At 41.4% G+C, this 18,348-nt stretch overlaps 1 long non-coding RNA gene and 1 pseudogene across 1 annotated transcript in view; one reads left to right on the forward strand and one right to left on the reverse strand.

The window, feature by feature from the left end:
• LOC116467291 (uncharacterized) overlaps window positions 1-18,348 on the forward strand; it is a 106,416-nt gene that overhangs the window by 20,641 nt on the left and 67,427 nt on the right. The window lies entirely within an intron of this gene.
• Window positions 11,007-11,360, reverse strand: LOC116467289 (large ribosomal subunit protein eL34-like; annotated as a pseudogene).

The raw sequence follows: 18,348 nt of genomic DNA on the forward strand, positions 1-18,348 counted from the left end.
GTGTTTATATTTAGCTATGCTCCTGCAAAACAATTTCCCAGAGTATTTTTTATCAATGTATCATTCCACTAGTAGTGTACAAAATTTCAGTTGTTCCATATCCTTCAACACTTGGTATTATCCATCTCTTCAAATTTGGCCATTCTGATGAGTATGTGATAGTATCATGTAATGTTTTTAATTTTTATTTCCCTAATAACTAATGAATCACCTAAAGTTGAGGTACTTTTCATTGCATATGTTTATTGGTTATTTGGATATCCTCTTTTGTGAAGTGCTTTCTGTAAATTTTTTATACAGTTCTCATTGTATTGACTGTCTTTTTGATTGTTTTATAAAGCTCTCTATATCTTCTGAATATGAGTCTTACATTAGCTTTAGGGGTGCCTTAACAAAACACCACAGACTAGATGGCTTAACCAACAGAAATGTATTTTCTCACAGTTCTGGAGTCTAGAAGTCCAAGATCAAGGTGTCAGAAGGGCTGGTTTCTCCTGAGGCCTCACTCCTTGGCTTGCAGACTAGAAAATATAGTATTTTTAGATGGACCTATTGTTGCTTTGCACAAAACTGAGATTTTTTAAAAAGAGGAGAATGGATAGGTGACTAGCAAGGTCTGGCTCAGTCCCTAATTTTTCTAAAACTAGTGGGGATGAAGGAAGAAGAGAGGAAGTGGTACCTTCTTTTCTTATCAAATGAGCAGTGTTCCAGGGCTTTTGCTGTTACAGCTGGAACCACACTGGCACAGCTCAGGGGAATCAATGGTTCTTGGTATTCCCTGGCCTGCTGAGATTGGGCTAAGCAGGAATAAAGGTCACAGCAGCTCTTCTAGTAAGCCTGTGGGATGGCTATGATGGTTCCCATGGAAAGTGGATAGGCCAGAGAAGATTCTCCCCACCCCCAATCTCATTTATGGTTTGATGGAGCTGAGAGTCCCAGAAAAGCATTCCATAACATTTCAGCCCAATGCATCCCCTGGTAAGAGAAAATTCTCCTATTAGTTTTGGAACAAAAGATTGTAAAAATATTTCAGGAAATGAGCCCTAGTTCACATTGTCACATGTAACTACATAAAGGGCATTGAATTATCTTACTTATATTTTTAATAAGATGATTTTTAGTATTGCTCATCAACTCTTCCCCTTCCCCTCAAACAGGCTTGAGACTGTTTACGAATATGTAGGGTAATCTGTGCCTTGAAAGAAAGAATATGTGATATCTGTTTTCTACTACACTGATTTAAATCTGTTTTCTCCAAACTGTGACCCAATCTAGCAGAATGTAAGGAGCCTATATTGGCATACTAAGACCACTGCCCTCCCATTTTTATTGAAAAAGGCCAAGAATGAAAAAGCAAGCTGTCTTAATCTGAGAGACAGACATCAGGGTGGGATTAAATGTACAAGGATTTTGTTAGGGGAAATACCTGTCTGGGAGAAAATGGGCAGGGAGCAGAGAGAGCTGTTAGACTATGAAGCAAGTCTATCTCACAAGTGAAGGAGAGAAGGAAGGAAGGTTAGGTGGAAGTGTCCTAGACCACTGTGCAGCCTAAGGAAGCTTCAGCAAGGTTGTTATGGAGTCTGTGAACCAAAGTTGGCTGTCAGAGGAGTCCCTTCTGTCCCAGGAACAGGCTTGCCCACCACACCCAGTCATTGGCTAGGAGCAGCCTGTGGCTGGGAGCAGCCAGTGTGGATGTGGTACAAATGTGATGGCAGATCTCAGAGTGCAGCAGCTGAAGACCTTGGTCAATTACCTTCCCTGTAGCTGGATATTTGCAAGTCACATTCTAATGACAGCTTAGTTAGCTTTTGCTGGAAATTAAAGAGGCGGGGCACGGTGCCTCACGCCTGTAATCCCAGCACTTTGGGAGGCTGAGGTAGGCAGATTACCTGACGTCAGGAGTTTGAGACCAGCCTGGCCAACATGGTGAAACCCCATCTCTACTAAAAATACAAAAATTAGCCGGGCATGGTGGCACACACCTGTAATCCCAGCTACTCGGGAGGCTGAGGCAGGAAAATTGTTTGAGCGGGAGACAGAGGTTGCAGTGAGCCGAGATCATGCCACTGTACCCCAGCCTGGCCAACAGGACAAGACTCTGTCTCAAAAAAAAAAAAAAAAAAAAAGAAAGAAAAAAAAGAAAAAGAAATTAAAGAGAGCATTGGGATGCCTCTCACTTTCGTGAAATGTAAGAATCCCACTTGGCTGACACCAGTTGACATGAATGACTTTAGGGAGGGAGTGAAATACGGTGAGTCAGAAGAGAAGGGTTAAAGAAGGGATATTGGATGAACCCAAAGTCCATAATATTAAAACTGAATGCACTATGAATTATTTTCATTTTAAATTCTATTGTCTCTTCTTGAGTAGGTGCTATGAATAGTTTTCTTAAAAGTTTAAACAAAAACTTTTCAAACAGGTTGATTTTCAGGTCTGAAAACATCTGAATCAAACATTTGGTGTGTAGTGAGTGACATAGCAAAACAAATTCAGATCAGGATCCCTGACCTATGACTTGTTGACAGATTCACAGATCAGTGTGCTCATGTTTTGAAAAGAAGCAATCTAGGCATGTAAGGCAAGATATCAGATATCTGAGAATCAACTTTTTGGTGCTAGTTTTATTTTTATATTGCACACCATCAAGTCCTAGAAAGGGCAAACACAAGAAGGCACCAAACCTAAGTTCTGAATTTGGCCCGGGGACAAACATCCATGTAACAGTCACAGCAGTGGGGCCTGCAAACCTGATTTATTCCTCTGTCATCCCTCTAAATCACAGTTTATGCTGATAAGGTGACCTAACTTGTTTAAAAGTGAAATGGAGAAGGTTGATGAAAATTTAGTGCATCCCAGGTTTGTGGGTTGGACGCCTCCATTAGCAGCAGGACCACAGGCAAAAGGAGTGGGAGGAATACAGCCAGAAACAGGTTCTCACTCTGAACAAGATTAAGAGATGGAAGAGCTCATGAGATCATCTCACTGAACTCCCCACTTTACTGCCTGAAAAGCTTGGGAGAGGAGGGGCATGTCTGAATAATCTATTTTCTGATTTTTCTCTCTCTTCACTAGAAGTGATTTAGCTGATGACTTTCCTGCCATTTCTCTTGGGGAGATAGTCCTTAACACACACACGAAAGTCATCAGTATCAGGAAGTTTCATCAGATGATTATTATTTTTTTCAGAGGATTTTATGACATTAGTCTTCTTCCAACCACCGTGAAATCCTTTTTCTTCCCAGTTTCCTCTCCCGTGATACCTATGAGTTATTATTCGTCATGTTAGTTTTCCAATCACTCAGCTAGGGCTCTTCTTTCTTTTCTGATTCATGGGCAGGTCGATCCTTTGAAAGGATTTGCCACACACATGATTCATCAATGGCTTTTGGTCTTCTGTTATTCATTTAGTTCTTGAGGGGTCCTACAGCCTGTGACCAAATGACACACTTGATGGCTTCCTGAAGGAGCTTTCTTAAAAGCAATAGCATTTCCTTGCATATTTGAATCTGCTCCTGCAGCAATTTGAAGCTGCGAGCCCAGCTCTGTGAAGCAGAAGGTTAGACATTACCACAGACTCCAAGGCTTGGAAACATTGCAGGACATTTTGTAAACAGAAGTGCAGCCTTAGGAACACATCTTCAGCGTACGGGGGAAGTTCCAGCACATTTCACAAGAGGGAAAAGTACTGCAAGGAAAGGATAATTTCAGTCTTCTGTGTTGATTACCCTTCTCCTTGCCCTCCGTACAAGGGGGTTAGCAAGGGCAGCTGGTTGCAAGGCTGCAGCTGTTCTTAATTGTTGATTTTAGCTTTGCAGTGGTCCCTTGTGGGAAAAGATGCCACATCTGTACCATGGAATGGACTTACAGGTGTTTGAGAAATGTTTTCTTTCCTACAAGTTACATGACACTCTGTAACAGACAAGCTATTAAGACATACCAGGCTGATGTCCAGAGACACGGGCTTAAATGGCTCCCTTCCTCCCCTTTTCTCCATTCTTCTCATACATAGACCTGTGAAAAAGATCTGCTTTCTGCTTAAGCCAGGGAAGGGTGCATTCCCGTCATTCTCTCTTTCTGTTCCCTGCAAATGGCCTGGATACATCAACAGCAAAAGAGAACATCAGGTTCAACTACTTTACAAACCTGCTCAAAGTAGGCTCAGGTTAAAATGATTCCCAAGTTGAAAGCAATGTTAAAAAAATACAAAAACGAGCATATGAGAAATATTAGCTTTTTCTTTTAAAAAATAAAAAGGCTACTTGATTAAAAATAAAATCTGTTTTTTTGTTTGTTTGTTTTGTTTTGTTTTCTATGAGTGAAATGCTACAACTTGGGTTCCAGATTAGGGCAGGGCATGCATTCATGTTTGTTTTGTTGGTGTAACAATGGGTTTCGTTAAGTGGTTGTGGGTGTCTCATATGTAATAGGACACATTGAATGCATTGATATGAATGGATTAATACTAGCACAGTACTCGCTCCTCCTACCTCCCCACCCCCTTTAGGTTTGAGGCAACTAAAGCTGCTTCTTCCCTGGACTCCACATCTATTCTGGCTCACCTGTGATTATCCCCCATGCCTACCCTGACAACCCACTCTCGACTAAGCTTAGGATCAGCACCTAGACTCTCCTGGCCATGTGCCTGCTGTGGTGTACACACACCTGTGTCTCATGAGGGTGGGATGAGAAAGAAGACAGACCTTGCATATACTGGCTGAAGTGTTCACATGCATGTAATCAGTGTTCCTCGACCTCGGTAAGAAACCACAGGGCTGCCCAGTCCTGGTCCTTGCGTGTGTTCTTGCCTGGATCTTACAAATATTAGGAACAGGCCCACACTAGCATGCTATCTCTTTTGGTGTGCTACTTTCAAAAAAGGAAACAACATGAATTTTCATTAAAAATACAGGTAAATTTCTCACTCATTCTAAATCCTGAAGGCAGGTGCACAGAAAATTAGTCTCAATGGAAACAGAAAGTGAAATTGACCACTTTTATTTCCCTCTTTCAAGTAAATTACCTCCCTCAGCAGAGAATGTATTTATTCCAGAATTAATCTAAGCATTTGAAAGTTATTGACGTTTTAGAAAAGTATATCCAAAGGATTGACAGTGGCAAGTTGAACAGTATTTTAAAAACCCACAAAATATGCCAAGGTCTGAAGGCCATTCAAGTTTGGGGTTATGGTAATAAGCATAACCATAACTCTGAATTCTATGAGTTGAATCAAATACTTGGACTATACAATCAAGTGAAAAGCTTGACAGATTTTTTTATAGTGCACAGCTTAGTAAGAGCTCAGTAAATATTTACAATATTTAAAAAATCCACCCAATGTCTGGACAGGTTTGGTCACAGTAGTTCATCCTGTAGCCCAAGATAGGGTAGCCCAAGTCATCCTAAATCTCGTGGTGCTTCAGTGGCACTGAAAGCCAACCATAGCTTCCAAACCTGAAGTAGATACTTTAATGTGATAAAGTGGAACTAATTTTCCCATTTCATGTGTAAGTAGATGCAAGAGCGCACTCACCTCAATGTGGTTTGATTCCTATCCCACAAAAGCACACTTCAGTCTCAGTATTCATGATGGTTTCAGTTCACTTATTGGTCATTGTCCCTTTGCTCTTTGGTTCTCTGGTCTCAGCGTAAGAATGCACACTGATTTCTGTTAGATTCTGTTTGGGCAGAGAGGCGGGGATGGATTATGTTTCTGTGATTGTGTATGAGTTTGGGAGTGGATGAATAGAGGAGGAGTTATGTAGTCAGAAGATGGGTACACTCTGATGAGGGTCTCCAGTGGCGGCCCAAAGTGATTCATGAAGTAGTAGAAGCCGATATTTGCTCTCTCTAGCCTTCTGCTTTCTGGCTTTAAAGCATCGTGGGTTTTTTTCCCCTCTCAGGACTCCATCCCTACTGTGAAAACCCTAATTTATATTTTTTTCTGCTCTGTTCCTATGTGGAATTAGTTCTCAGTGTTTTTCAAATTGTGAATCTTGACCCATTAGTAGTTGTTAAATTAATGGGTCAAGTCAGTAGTAAAAAATGAAGTCATGAAATATATTAGGAAGTGTCAGAGCACATCTTAGGCAGTAGGGAAAGTATTGCTTCTGCAAAAACTTTTGTTTCAGTTGTACATGTATGAGAGAGTACTGAACAGTACTGTAAAGGTTGTGATGAGAACAATTTGAAAAGCACTGACCTCAAGCAAGTTGTCTGAGGTGGATTTGTAGGTACACAACAGGCATCAGGAGGAAGGTTTAGGGGCAGGAGACCTCTTCTGTGTACCTCCCACTCCTCGTGTCAGCAGCCATCTTCCCATTTGGCCTATATTAAGGTCATACCTATTGTTGTTGGTCCTTTATCCTTGCTTTGTGGAGGACCATCATGAAATCAAAATATTCTTCAGTGAATACTTTGCAGCTTGGAAGGTGCTTTTATTCACATTATCCCACTCGACTATGGATTCTACACACCAGATGCTAGGTTCATCCCAGAAGAGAGGCCGGGTCCAGCTCCTTGCCCCTAAGACCACCTCTAGCATGATCTTATCTAGCTTGTTTTTATGATGCAATGTTAATGCGGCCACTACCCATAAGGGGACACATGTATCTGAAGGTATTTTCCATGCATGATTAACTTTTAAAATTATGTTGCTATTCCTTGGCCTAAGTAAGGTGTGATTGACCTTATGGCATCTGTAGTAGCCAAGGGTTGACATTAGAGAGGATGAAATAAGCAAGTGGTAATGGCTCTCAGGAATTATGGTAGCAAGGAGAAGAGGATGGTTCTTCACTGCTAAGCAGCTTGACTAGGGGAGAGACAGCCAGCATCTTACTGCTTCCTGGCACATGGAGTGTTCCACTGAGAATCACAGGCAGACTCAGGTAACCAGCCACTTTTCAAATGGGCTGTCTTCTGTAGTGCTGTTCCACCACCATTCTGTGGGCCCAACTTTTGCCATTCTGGGGGGTCTGCCATTGCTAGCTTAATTCCATTCACTTCAATTCAATTGCTGTTATGAAAGGCCTACTAGTGCTATTCCCCTGAGAATCTATAGAGACAGAGTAGAACTCTTGGATGAAAAGGTGAGGGCTTAGGACATCTGGTTAGTGGAACTTACTTATTTTTGGGCCTCTTTCATCAAGTAACACCAGCTGATGCCTAGGAGTGTGGGAGTCATATTGGCTTTGTTGTCCTCCATTAGAAACTCTTCGTGTTAAAAAAAAGAAAAAAAAAAAAAAAAAGCAGCCTTGGAGAAATCTTCAACCCAGAAGGAGTTAAGCTGTGTGTCTGCACAGCGCAGCTTTGTTCTGGCAAGGTCCCATCAGTTTAGGTCATTTCTGATGACTTCACTCTCCTGGTGACATCAGCCTCTAATCTCCTGAAGGTGAATTCATGTGCGATTGCTTCAAAATACTCACTCCCTGAGTTCCAAGCCATTCCTGTTGATATATGGACAGAGCTTGTCTTTCCCAGGCCACAGTCTGGTTTGTGCACTGCATTTGTGCTTACTGTATCATATTACCATGTGGACGTTATGTCACTAACTGGCACAACCGGCTCAAAATGAAATATGCTTTCTGCAAGCAAAAACCCAAAAGCTAACATCAACTCTCCCCAGCCCCTACCCCAGGTACAAAATAAAAGGGCTAGAGGGATGGCTGGACTAGATTTTGGTTTAATATGTTTCTAACTGTTCTCTCCCTCCTCTCCCTTTCTGTGACCTGAATGTTGATAGTAACTTTATCATCCTTTTCAGTCCTTTATACCCACTAACTCTTGAAAATGTTTGGTCACTGATGGCACAAATTAAATCTAAGACTTTGGAATAATTTAGTTTAGCCTCTTCCTAAATTATCAAGTCTGTGAACTCAAGTAACCTTTTTACCTTCTAAGACCACTTTCTTTTCTTTGTCTTTCAAATGTCATAAAAGAATACAGAGTAGAAATGAAAGCAGCCTGGGCTTATTGGGTAGGTGCCAGGAATTAGCTTTGACAAAGATGGCGTTACCGTGCACTTGGCCCAAACTGACAGGTGTGCAGATGCCTCTAGAAATTGTGGGAGATGAACTGGAAGTATCCCCAGAGTTTGTCCAGCCTTAGGGCGGTGTAAGTACAATTTAGGCCCTTCTCCTGTTATCCACAGGCTGTGTTGACACCCGCTTATGTCACCAGGGATTCAGAATGCCACAGCACCTCCCTGACCACCATCGTCCTCCTGCTGCCCCCACTCTGGGGCAGAAGAGGGTAGTCTGTCTGCAGAGAAGCAGAGTCCCCATACCACTTCCAGGATCCCAAGCACCCATTTATTTTGATTAATAGCTCTTGGCAGTAGACAGTAGCTTCTGGAGTACAGAACTGGCCGGGTACACACTGAGGTTTAAAATCACATCAAGAAAATATCATACTAACACAGGATTGTTAAGGGGAGAAACTGGTGTTCAAACAATAAAATACTACTCTCACTGTTTATCTTTGTTTCATTTGGAAGGAAATAAAGAAATGAAACCTTGCAAGTGTAGCAGCCCGGTTATCAAATAGTCATAGCCACAGACACTCAGTTTTGGGGTCAGCCCATAGACTATGGGGGTACTTTTCTCTGCCTCTGCACAAAATAAATGTTGAGGCTCTCAATTTTTTGAGGAGGGAAATAAAATCCTTGGATGCTTGCAAATATATTTTTAAATGCAGGGAAAGCTAAGCTTTCTGAGTTTCAGCTCTGTTTCAGCTGGGGTGCGGGTGGGGGATTGGCCACATCACAGTGGAAACTGGTGGAATCTTAGTCCAGGAGGCTGGCGCTATTACCGTTCACATCAGCTCATGATATACAAAGGTACCAGATTTTTTTTAAAGGCCCAGTATAAAGTAAACCAACTTTCTTTCTCCTGCTATATATCCAAGGAGGTGGAAGTATTAAAGAACCCTTTTACACCTTCTCAATGCCATTCTCTTTCTTGGTTCATGCAGGAAAAAAAGCAAGCAAACAAACAAAAAAACCCAGAAGACAGAATAGAGAAAAAAACCCCCAAATATCTAATTAAAATACAAAATTAATAAAACATTCTCATGTGCTCAAATCCTACATCTTCTCTTCTAACAGCATGGCTGTTATATTGCACCTGCTTACTCTCTTTCCCCAGTAAAGAAACAGCATCTCCTTACTCCAGAGGAAATGGAATTTCCCACTTCCCCACTTCTTGCTCCCTGCAAGCTACTTGAGAACCACAAAGGCTGAGCCTTCTTGTTTGACTGGGAAGACTGGAAGAGATCTACCTTTCTAGCAGAGAAATGCCTCCTGTGGACATTGGGCCATAGCCACACATGGGATAGAAGACGTGAGGGGTGTCTGACTTTTGGAAAGAGCTGAGCACTGGATGAGCTTTATATTTTTCCCATGTGCCTTACTGGGGTTGTCCCTGGAGAGGGAGTGCTTCTTTTCATTTCTAGAGGTGGAGTGCGATTTGCTTTTGCAGTTGGAGAGGCAGGGAAAAGCTGCCAGTGTCTGTAGCAAGCTAGGTAATTTGCGCACAACATCATTCCTTTGATGACGGCATCAATCGCTTTGCTTGACTGATTCTGCAAACTAGTGGGTTCTTTGATGAGTGTGCCTTGCCCTCAGTTTGCTGAGCACTCTTCCTCGGGGTGGGATCTCTAAGCCATAAACAAGGAGTACTTCCCCTCCAGTTTAAGATCACAGGTTGACTTCATCGTATCCACTGTCTCACCAGCTTTCTCCGTTCGCCAGCCCAGCCCAAGGGCAGCACAGCCTTGAAGGCACCAAATAGGGAAAGCATGCCACTCCGTACCTCCTTCCTGGCATCTTCTGCTTAGATTAGGCTCATGCCAAGGTCAGAGCCAGCTGCGCCATCACACCTGATGCAGCCTTGGGCTGTGCTGGAAGTGTAGGGGAGAAGAAGACTGTCCCCAAATGCTGATCTGCATGTGTGCATCCACCAAAGGATGTGATGGGAACACTCTTATCAGCAGACCTTTCATCCCAGCCCTGCCACCAGTGCTGTGTGACCCTGAGCTGGGAGCCTACTCCACACAAGGTGTTTCTCATTTGTCCTGAGACCCTAGCTCTGAAGGGAAAGAGTTCCTGTTGGGGCCATCAGCCCCCATAGCCACTGGGATAAACACTGATGTCGTTGTTGCTCAACTAATGAATGAAGGAACCAATATGGCCAAAAAATTTTTTGAAACGTGTGCCCTCCCTAGAAGGTTAGCCGGGGCCCCTGTTTTGCATGCACAGGCCTGCCCTGCCCTGCCACCCTACCAAGTTTCTTTGAGTTTGTAATTTGGTCTGAGACTAGAGATGTCATCTGATATGATATTCCCACCCAGGGAAAGTCACCTTGGGAGGAACTCTTGTTATCCCTGGAGCTCGGGCTCCTTGAGTGCTGGGACGCTCATGTCTCAACAAGGCACCGTCACTCTTGTGTCCCTGTGCCTAGAGCAGGGCCTGGCAGGCAGGCACTCGGGAACAACTCGATGAATTGAGTTGTTAAAGTCAGCTAAAAACTTTCTGTACAGGTGCAAAACTTGCTGTTCAAAATAAATCCTAAAGATGAAAACAGAAAGCTATAGATAAAATCCTAAGTTCCAGTGATCTCAGGGAGGCAAAACCTGTCATTCTTTGAAAGAACCTATTTGGATATGTATATATTAATATATGTATATGTATAAGTACACCTACATCTCTTCCATCTGACATGTTTTAATAGTGTGCTTATGGAGTGGGTTTCCAAAAAGAGCTAAGTCTAAAAGAGAGAACCTACAGTTTTCTCCCAAATGTGGGCATCTCACTATAGCATTATGGGGTTTGCTGTTTAACCTCTCTGTCAAGCAGTTCAAGGAGTTACCTTCTATGGAGGTGGCTTCTTAGATTTTTTTTTCCTATAATATCCTCCTCCAGCTGCTTCTTGACAAAGAAGCACTTGTTTATTCACTCCACACAATTTTTTTTGCAAGTCTTTTCATTTTTGTTAATCAAAAAGTTTCGTTTTCTATTTAGCTTTCTAACTCTGTGCTTGTGCCTTCAACACTTTCACAACGATTTTCTGTTCCTCGATAAGGAAAGCATGCTTGATCCTGTCATGAACACATTTAGCATACATGGAACCACCATAGGCCCTGGTGACATGTTTCTTTGTTTTGGACAATCTCATAGGAATTTGAGGTCTTACAGCATGAACCCCTCAAAGTCTGCCTGGACACACACCACATGTAGATTTTGGTGCTTTCCCAACCTTCTTGGTATAAAGGTAAATGATTCTATTACCAGGGGTTCCGGACAGCTTAGTTTTGTTAGAGGTTGTATTGCAGGAAGGCCTATGTCGGTGTGTCAAACGCTGGACCATTCTGAGGCCTGCAGACAATGTCCCCGGAAGAGGAAGAAGAAAACCTTTGCGAGGTCCTCCACATAATTTTTAATATTAAGATTGCTTGTTTGTTTATTCTCTCTTTCTAGTCTCCCTCCCTGGACCCTCACCACCCTGCCCAGCGGTAGGCACTAGGGACACTCCATGAGGGCAGTGGTTATGCCTTATTCCCCATTGAAACCTCAGCACCTTGTCCAATGCCTGGAACACAGAAAGATGCTTAATGTTGGTGTGCTTAATGAATGAATTGCTAGGAACAGATGATGACTTGTGAAAACACAGCGGTGCCTGTCCTGGCTTGGTTTATTACCCTGGATGCTGATTGGTGTTTGGCCAATAGCCTCTCCTCGAAGGCATTATTCACACATAAGGCATAGAAGCCTGGCCGAGAGGTCTTCTTTTTTATTTTTATTTTTTAACTTAGTATTGTAAAAAAATTTTTATTGTGGTAAAATACACATAAGATTTACAATCTTAACCCTTTTTAGGTGTACAGTTCAGTGGCATTAAGTATACTCACAGTGTTGTACAACCATCAGTCTCCAGAACTCATCTTCCCAAACAGAAACTCTGTACCCATGAAACACTAACTCCCCTCCTCCCTCCCCCAAACCCCTAGCAATGGCCATTTGACTTTCTGTCTCTATGAATTTGACTGCTCTAAGTACCTCTTATAAGTGGAATCACATGCTATTTGTCTTTTTGTGACTGTATTATTTCACTTAGCATAATGTCCTTAAGGTTCCTCCATGTTGCAGCATGAGTCAGAACTCCCTTCCTTCTTAAGGCCAGATACTATTCCATTATCGGCATACCATATTTTGCTTATTTATTCATACATCCATGGACACTTGGGTTGCTTCCACTTTTTGGTCATTGTGAATAATGCTGCTATGAAAATGTATGTACAAATATCTGCTTTCAATTCTTTTGAGTATATACCTAGAAGTAGAATTGCTGGATCATATGGTAGTTCTATCTTTAATTCTTTGAGGAACCTACATACTTTTTTCCATAGCGACTATACAGTTTCACATTGCTACCAATAGTGCAAAGAGTTCTGATTTCTCCACATCCTCATCCGCGCTTTATTTTCTGGGTTTTTTTTTTTTTTTTTTTTTTTTGGAAATAGCCCTCATAATGGGTGTGAGATAGTATCTCATTATGATTTTGATTTGTATTTTCCTAATGACTAGTGATGTTGAATATCCTTTCATATGTCAATTGGCCATTTGTATATCTTCAAATAAATGTCTATATAAGTCCTTTGCCCATTTTTAAATTGATTTCATTGTGTTTTAGGAATTTATATATTAGGTTGGTGCAAAAGTAATTGTGGTTTTTACCATTACTTTTATTGGCAAAAACTGCAATTACTTTTGTACCAATTTAATACTTTGAGTATTTATTCCTTATCAGATTCTGTGTTGCATCTATACATCAACTTAGAAAAAATGACGTCTTAAAAATATTGAATCCTCCAATTCATGAGCAAGGTATATTTGTTCATTTATTAAGACCATCTTAAATTTTTTAGCAATGTTTTATTATTTTTGGCGTATAGGTTATATTTTTGTCAGACTTATTCCTAGAATTCTGTATTCTTTGATGTTATTGTAAATTGTATTGTTCTTTGAATGTCATGTTTGGATTTTTCATTGCTTATATACAAAATACAATTAATTTTGTATACTAGTATTGCAATGCTGTAATCTTGCTATATTAGTTAGCACACTTACTAGTTCTAGTAGCTTCTTTGTACATTCCGGCCGATTTTCCACACAGATGATCTTGTCATTTTCTTGCTTTTACTTCTCTATTTCCAATCTTTATGCCTTTAGTTTGTACTTCATTACATATTGTGCTGGTGGGAATCTTCAGTATAATGCTGAACAAAAGTGATGAGAATAGATATCCTTGTTTTGTTCCTGATCTTAGGGGAAAGGAATTCAGTCTGTCACGATTAAGTGGGATGTTGGCTGTAGATTTTTTGTAGATGTCCTTCGTTTATTTGGGGAACTTTTCTTCTGTTTCTATTTTGCTAAGGGTTTTTATCAGAATGAAGGTTGCATGTTGCCAAATGCTTTTTATACATGTATTGAAATGATATATAGTTTTTCTTTTTTAGTTTGTTAATATGGTGAATTACAGTGATTGATTTTGGAATGTTAAATTGGCTTTGCATTCCTGGGACAAACCTCACTTGGTCATGATGTATTATCCTTTTTATATATTGTTGAATCTTATTTTCTAAAATTGCACTGAGAATTTTTACATCTGTTTTATGAAGAATATTAGGTTGTAGTTTTCTTTTCTTGAAAAATTTTTTTTTTTGAGACGGAGTCTCCCTCTCGCCCAGGCTGGAATGCAGTGGCGCTATCTTGGCTCACTGCAAGCTCCGCCTGCAAGTTCACGCCATTCTCCTGCCTCAGCCTCCTGAGTAGCTGGGACTACAGACGCCCGCCACCGCGCGTGGCTAATTTTTTTTGTATTTTTAGTAGAGACAGGGTTTCACTGTGTTAGCCAGGATGGTCTCGATCTCCTGACCTCGTGATCTGCCCACCTTGGCCTCCCAAAGTGCTGGGATTACAGGCATGAGCCACTGCGCCCAGCCTTTTGAAATATTTTTGTTTAGTTTTGTTATCAGTGCAATGCTGGCCTTGCAGAATGAATTGGGAAGTCTCCCCTCTTCTTTAATTTTCTGGAAGAGTCTATGTACAAATGGCATTATTTCTTCCTTTTTAGTTGAATTTACCTGCCATTAATCCCTTCCAGTGCAGTTTTGTCTCTAAGAGTCTGATTTAGGTCTTTAAAAATAACTCCTCCGTCTCTGTTAAACTTTTTGAATGCATGGAATACAGTTTTAATATCTTTTTAAATTCCTTTGCCTGTTAATTTTAACATCTGTGTCAGTTTTGGGTTGTTTTTGACTGATTTTTCTCCTCAATGTTTTCTCATTTCTTTGCATGCCCAATAACTTTGTTTGAATGGCAGACATTGTGATGGTTATTTTTTTTTATTCCTGTACATGTTTGGGCTTTGTTCTGAGATGCAGTTAAGTTACTTAGAAACTGATCCATTTATGGCTTACCTTTCATATTTGGAAAGCAAGACTAGAACATCATTTAGCTTAGGGCTAATAACTTTCTACTACTGAAGCAACATCTTTCTGAATATTCTACTCAATTATATGTAAAATTACAAGGTTCTCCAATCTAGTTACTGGCAACAGTCACTTTTTCTGACCTCATGTGAGCTCCAGTTGCTGTCCTTTGTAATTCTTTTAGATGGTTCTTCCCCTGGTCTCTGCTAGCTTCCTCAGCTGTGTGCACTGATTAGTATTCTGTTGAATATTCAGGGAGACCATCTACAGATGTCCGATTCTCTTTCCCTGCAGCTTTTTGTCCCCCCTCTGTCCTGCCAACTTTAGCCATGTTGGTCTTTCCAAACCCTTGCTTCATTTCTTCATTGTAGGGAATCATTGAGCTGCACTGGAGTTTCTCATTCCTATGATATGGCCTGGAAACTTTCATGTCAGTAAGTTAGGGCTTTGGTAGGGTTCTTCTCATTCGTTTTCTATCTTATGTCTTCTGTTGGGTTCTGTCATGATGATTATTCACTATTGTGTTCACTTTCTTGTTTCATCAAACATATTTTTAATTTTTTATCCAGTTTTTCTAGTTTGCTTTTGTAGATGGTTTGGTAGTAATTATCTAGTCTGCAATTATTGGAATAAGAGGCCTCAGACCTTTTAATTTCAACAACGTTTTTTTCCAGAGAGGTGAGCAGCTATTTCAGGTCTGCTGGAGTCCTAAGAAGGTAGAGTCCAATTGGGATTGAGAGGTGACCGTCTGGCCAGTCTGCAAATTCTTGCAGAAGAACCTACTGCTGAGGACTGAGGCGTGTGGGAGTGAGAGGGTGCTTGTTCCGAGGGGAGAAGGAGCCGGAAATGACAGCCTTGCTAGAGAACAGAATCATGGTTATCAGAGAGGAGGAGAAAGAGTGAGAATGCTGCCACATACTCATAGTTCTTTCCTGTTCAGATCCCATTCGATTTGTGAAGTGTGACATTGAGAGTCTGTTAAAATTGAAATGCACTTTTATAAAAATTCTGCAAAATATGGAGCCATAAGCTCTCTATCAACAGGTGGGAGTGAGAGGCAGTGAAATCTGAGTTATGACTATTAAGGTGACTGTTTAAGTATACCCAGGCTGTGAGGCCTGGGGGAAATCAGGTTACACGGAAGCCAAGTTAACCCAGATCCAGCTCCACCTTGCAGTTTCATTAACAGAAGTGGTCCTTGGTACAAACCCGCTGCCGGTCAGAAACTGGCCTGAGGCCAGAAACTCGTTTTACCTTAACCTGAGAATGTCCATCAGATGATGAGGTTCTTGCCTAGGATGGATATTTTTCTAAGTTGGTACTCAGAAATTGACTTAAGGGTCCTTAAAATTTCACAATGAGTCACACATAAGGCCAGGTTTGCTGAAACCAAAAGTGTTGAAACTGCCTGGGGGCAATTTGTCGGTAACCTGTAGGCATTTGAGAAGCTATGAAAAGGATTAATATAATGCATAAAATGAAAGACAAGCAGTGGGGGTGGGGAGTGAGAAAACTATTTCCAGTGAACATAGCCCTAGTTCAGAAGATGAAATCTATATTTCACTCAGCAGAGGGTACAAATCTGTATTACATTAACTCAGCAATTCTAACCAAAACAAAGACAGGATGGCAAATATTTAAACAGTGATTAAACAGTGCCCAGGCAATAGGAAATGTCTGCTCATGCCAACTGTTTGCTTGAATGAAATAAAATAAATAAGGGACACACAAACTGTGTCTTCCTGGTTGTTCTCAGGGACCTTCTCTGGCATAGGGGCAGCTCCCTCAATCATGAACTTGAGTCTCATGGGTCCCATTAGAAATAGCCTAATGAGAAAGAACTCTGAAAACTGTTAATGGCTAACAGGGTACAGGATATGTATTTTTCTTTTAACGTATTTTATGTATGTAAATGGCAAGGTACAATCAGAGCAGATTTCCCCACCAGGAGGTTGAATGCTTAATTCAAAACAAACACCTATTGTATTTGGTAGTAGATCTCTCCCCTCTCTCCCTAATTTGGCTTTTTGCCAGCTGTTAATCTAATTGCAGGGGTAGCAACCTGAGATTCTGTGGCCCTCTAGGGCAACTCAAAGAACATATTGTCATTACTAATTATTATATAGTGGTGCTGTGATTAAAAGCACCACTGTCCTTTGAAAAGCCTCAATTGAGATGACAGCACAGAAGCACCTGAGTGTGCCCCATAAACTGATATTCTATTCACTGTGCCATTAAAGTTCAACAATGCCATTATGTCTTAAGTGACAATGAAAAGTTCCTATTCCAGCTTTTAGTCAGAATGACCCCAAGTTTGATGAAACCCCACTCAACCTCTTCTCCAGTCATCTTGAAAGTGAAGCTGTTTGGTGTGTTGGTGTGAGGTAACTAACCATGGTGCTACTGTGTGCTTTTGTAGGCAGAGCTAGCCTGATGATTTAATTCACATTGGGACACTTACTGTCACATTCATCGCACTGGATTAACTACTGCAAGTCAACAGCCGAAAGAAGAGGTATTGCTATAGGTTGAGTGATATCTTCCCCTCAAAAGATATGTGGAAGTCCTAACCCGCATTTCCTCAGAATGTGACCTTATTTGGCAATAAGGTCGTTGTAGATACAATTAGCTTCGATGAAGTCAGACTGGAGTAGGATGGGTCCCAAACCAAGATAACTGGTGCCTTTATAGGAAGGGGAGATTTGTACACAGGGAGAATGTCTTGAACATAAAGACAGAGGTGGGGAGATGTAACTCCAATCCAAGGGATGCCAAAGATTGCCAGCCAACCACCAGAAGCCAGGAGAGAGGCCTGGGACAGGTTCTCCCTCACAGCAGAGTGGGTTCATGTCTTAGTCTGTTTGAGCTGCTATAACAAAATACCATAGACTAGATGGCTTATAAACAACAGATATTTATTTTTTGTAGTTCTGGAGGCTGGGAAGTCTGAGCAGATTCAGTCTGGTGAGGGCCCATTTCCTGGTCCACTGATGGTGCCTTCTGACTGTGTCCTCACATAGGGGAAGGGGCAAACTAGCTCTACGGGGTCTCTTTTATAAAGGTTCTAATCCCATTCATGAGGGCTCCTCCCTCATGGCTTCTCAACAGTCATCACCTCCTAATACCATCAACTTGGAGGTTAGGATTTCAACATACGAGTTTTGAGGGGACACAAACATTCAGACCAGAGTAGCCCCTAACCCAATATGACTGGTGTCTTTATAAGAAGGTGGCTTTGTGAAGACAGAAACACACAAGGAGAATGCCATGTGACAACTAAGGCAGAGACTGGCATTAATGCAGTTACAAGCCAAAGAATGCTAGAAATTGCCAGTGAATCACCAATAGCTAGGAGAGCAGCAAGGAAGGACACTCACCCGCAGGTTTAGCGGGGAACATGTCCCTGCTGACACCTCAGTTTTACACCTCTAGCCTCCAGAATTGTGAGAGAATATGTTTCTGTTTTAAGCTGCTCAATGTGTGGTGCTTTGTTATGGTAGCCCTAGGAAAGGAATACAGTCAGGAACACTCTTGTCCATAGGCAACATGGGATGTAGCAATGTATGGCCAAATCTTTCTCCTCCCACCTTACAGAACACATTCATTCAGACTATAAATTGGCCCAAGCTTAATAGACATTCTCTTTTTAACTAGTGGGTCAACACAAGTATAGGCCAGGTTAGTTCTATAGATAAAACAATTTGAAATGTGTAATGTTAAAGCCAAAGGTCCAATGGCTATTTATTCCACATTCTATATAACTACACTAACCCAAGGAGCTGTTCTAAAGCCCCAGTGACTAGGACCCTGATAAACTGTTCTTTAAAGTGTTAGAACAGAGATTCAGACTCTCAGAATTTGCTG

Source organism: Hylobates moloch, unplaced genomic scaffold, assembly GCF_009828535.3.
Source record: "Hylobates moloch isolate HMO894 unplaced genomic scaffold, HMol_V3 SCAFFOLD_4, whole genome shotgun sequence".
NCBI classification, from domain to species: Eukaryota; Metazoa; Chordata; class Mammalia; order Primates; family Hylobatidae; genus Hylobates; species Hylobates moloch.